This window comes from Lytechinus pictus, chromosome 6, assembly GCF_037042905.1.
Source record: "Lytechinus pictus isolate F3 Inbred chromosome 6, Lp3.0, whole genome shotgun sequence".
Lineage (NCBI taxonomy): Eukaryota > Metazoa > Echinodermata > Echinoidea > Temnopleuroida > Toxopneustidae > Lytechinus > Lytechinus pictus.
The window spans coordinates 12,892,585-12,896,578 of record NC_087250.1 but is presented as its reverse complement, the minus strand read 5'-3'; the positions used below and the strand labels follow the sequence as shown (position 1 = coordinate 12,896,578).

The following is a 3,994-nucleotide window of genomic DNA, read 5'->3' as shown; positions in this document are numbered from 1 at the left end:
TTGGCTCACAATACACCACTATATAAACATTGCCCAGTATTCATGTGGCGTGATAATAGAAGATCATTTCAAAAGGCATTCTTTTGAATGATATCAGATATACGCATCGCTTAATGTCATGCATAATGGGCCAATCTTTTTTAATTGTGTGCGAGAGAGGGAGGGTATGGCATTGAGATAGAGAGAAATGTAAAATCAATGTAAATCATGAAAACGGATAGTTTTTTTCTCAGGTCAAAAAGCAAGTGCATTGGAAGTGTGATAGCATTTAGAAGTACAGAACTCACCATGTCGACATCGTTCTCTAAACCATCTGGACCCGCTCGCAATGTGGTATGGAGCACACCGAGGTCGGTATCGACCGCGCTAGCGAGGTCGATGTCGGCCAGGGGTGACACATAAATGTTCTGGCAACCGTATCTAACCTGTTACAACTATGGTCCAAAGCAGAGTGCTAAAAGATTCATCAAAACACCTGCTGAAGCTAATTTCTTTGATAAAGTTGCAAATATCTCGTTTGTCCATCCAGAATCCAGGACAAAAGTGCAACTTCGGTTCCCCAACCCTAGCTCAACAAAGACATCATTGTCATGATCGAAGGGCATTTGACAAATTTTAGATTAATCATTCTGAATTATTACATCAAAATATATTCACCGTTTATTTTAGCAAAATGGACCATCACAGGGGCCGCGGAAGAGCTTTTTCCTAAAACCGTTTACAAAAACGTAAAAATGACCATATGATTGTGATTTTTTGCATGGACAGCCCCCCTCCCCACTTTTGACTCAGCCCCCCCCCCCCCACTTTGAAAATCGTTCCGCAGCCCCTGCATCAAATGGGTAATTTGAAGAAAAATAATAATCTTGGCGATTGCGACGTCGAACTTCAGTTAAAAGAACCACTTTACACGTTAACACACTGTAAAATTCCGGTTGCCCGCATACAAAGCGAAAGCGCACTGTGCAGCACGTTTAATGCCTTTTTCTGTTGTGTAATCGTTAGTTTTGACTTTTTAGTATTTTTTTATATTTATGTATGTATTTCATATATCCAAAGGTGTGACAACAGCTCAAGCATCTGCTTATTTTGTCATACCACTGCATGTCTGCAACCATGGTATAATAAAAAATTATCATAATTATACATTATTATTATGTAAAATTTAATGTATTCAATTTTGTGATGGTCACACTATGTACATTGTCATAACATTCAGAAACGAATAAATAAATAAAGAAAGAAAAAAATGAATGAATAAGCCTGTTACAACCGATAATAGCGAGTTTTCGCAAACCTCGGGGACGCGACATTAGGGTCCGGTTACACAAAACTTAACTATTAATCATAGACTCGATTTTAAGATTGATTTACATTATAGTCAATAAAATAGAACGTAGATAACAGTTCTACAATCATTGCTAAGCTTTGTGTTACAGGCCCTATAGATCTGCTTTTCGTGTGCAAAATTCTTTCATGCGACACCAGGCATGCCATTCCAAATTGTTAAACTGATCCCGCTCTCATGCATGTACGACTGGTCATCATAGCATATGCCCGCCTGAGCTCACGGCGGTGCTGTACTATCATGACTATATGGCAGCTGGCTGGAGACATGCGAAACGTAGATTATGACATGGATAACAAAGTGGTTTTTCAAACAAATCGAGTACATATTGAGTGAGGAAAACTTACTGAATTCAGACTTAGATATAAATCATTACAGTCCATCGAACCGCTGTTGCATCTAATGTTGATTATTGGTGGATCACTGGCAATTGATTCCATGGGTCAGATCACCTCTCCAGCTAAACCATTTCGCATGCGTTGATATGTACACAGCATATGCAATAGGCCTATCCGTCTGAAAACCATCCGATTTTGCGTGTGTTTTTTTATTTTGCTTGCTCCTCCTACACAAACGATATGCCTCTAGCACACAATGTAATGGGCATTATGTTTTACTTTCCCCCGAAATGGGGGATTAGATTCAAATTCCCGGGGGGGCACTTCTATTATGATTGACGAGTAGATATAGCAAGCGCGACCATGGGGTTTCCAAAAGCATGCACCTATACAAGGGAAGCAAGTCTTTTCCAGATTATGAAAATGCATCCCTTAACAAGTATTTGGCTTGTGAAACCCTACAAGTATTGGAAATATATCCCTTTTTGTATTTTAAACATCGTTTTTGACACCCTTATAACGTTACATAGGTCTACACGTAACGTACTTGCCCACTCTTTCCCTTTTTACGCGTGGTCGCGCCTGGTATCCACTCGTCAATTGAAGTGCCCCTCCCCCGGGCGGCCTCTCGACCTCTGGAAAGTTGTCCAAAATCGGATATATCGTTGTTACCATAGTAGCAACCAGAATTTTGCACACGAAACGCAGATTGAATGTTTCCGTTGCAGATGCGAAACGAAAAAATCTCATGTTACACAAATTGCATTGCAGGACAGTGTTTTACGACCATGACGACGGGCCCAAAGGTCTCTTCCAAAATCATTATACCGTCGTAAAGTCTGTCTGAGCTGCACAGCGAAAGGTGGGGATTGTCGCAGCGACGCATAATGTCGCAATTGCGACATTATGCGTTGACTGTGTGACATTTCCTACCTTTCGCTGGAGAACGCGAACGCTTATTTACGACGGTATTACATTAAATTAAATATTTCGTGAAAATAGATTTAGGCCTGTAATCCAAAATAATAAATCAGCCAACTAAAATTGGACCAAAATGCATTTCTTGTTTTAGCAATATCCTGGAGCCATGGGCGGAAATCTGTCCCCAAAAGTAGGGGGGGGGGCAGAGGCTGGAAACTTTGACAAGCAAAAATAAATAAAAAAAGGCTATCACCAAAAATGTACGGTCATTTTTACCACCCCCCCCAAAAAAAAAAATGACAACCAAAAAAAACCGGTTTTCCCCCAAAATGTAAGGTCATTTAGTCTAAAATACATGTATTATTTCGATTGTGAATGATGTATCTTTCTCAATCATAAAAGACCAAAAATAGTAGGGGGACATTTAATATTGTGTCCCCCTACTATTTTTGGTAGGGGGACGCGTCCCCTCTGTCCCCTCCCCCTGGGATTTCCGCCCATGCGTGGAGCTATTCGATCAATTAGTTTTAATTTAGTTTGAAATGCTCTTTCAACAGAAAGCATGTTTGATGATAAGTACACCTTCAGTTACATCAGTGGCCTTCTCAACGACGAATACCCCGGGGCTAAAGTCCTATTCGCCAAGTGTATGGTAGAAGGGATTAGGGATGACTTCAGTGTCGTCGAACGAAACTTCAAGCACTCCTTTCTCATTCGACATCCAAAAAAGGCCTTCCGATCGATGTACAGATATATGAGATCGGTCTCTCTTGAGCAGAATCTTGTTGATGAAAACCCTTACGTAAATATTTATGACGATCTGGAACGTTTTTACCGCTACGTCGAATCCGCGCTTGATCAACGGGCACCTCCCATCATCGATGCCGACGACCTGGTCAGCCAGCCGGAGAAGCTGCTTCCGAAATACTGCGACGCCATGGGCATCGAATACACGCCCAAGATGCTAGAATGGGAGAGTGTTTCCGGGAGCCAGCTTAACTGGCATTGTGCAGACGCAGGCCTCATTGCGCATGCGCAGATAAATCAAAGTTTGCTTCTTCTTTTTTTTCCAATGCACTGAAAGGGTTAGGGTTCGGCAAAGCGCCCGACCTCACGGAGGACGACGTTGAAATCCCTTCCCATTTGGAAGAGGTGATTGAAAATTCATTACCAGCTTGTGAGAAGCTGTATGCTCTGCGCATTCAACCTTAGAGTGGTACAAACAAGTCAGGGTTCCGTAATAAGGCAAAGGTAAGGGATTAATCGCTCTATGAATTGGCCTATCAAGATCATCGTTGCATGGCGCATTTCGCTCTGCAGACCGGCTATGAACTAATCAGGAATGTTCTTTCAACTGGGGACCAGGTCCCGGTCTTACAAGAGTTAT

The 3,994-nt window shown here is 41.8% G+C and overlaps 1 pseudogene; it reads left to right on the top strand.

The window, feature by feature from the left end:
* Positions 1-288: 288 nt before the first annotated feature.
* On the top strand, positions 289-3,819 carry LOC129262933 (uncharacterized; annotated as a pseudogene).
* The last annotated feature ends 175 nt before the right edge of the window (positions 3,820-3,994 follow it).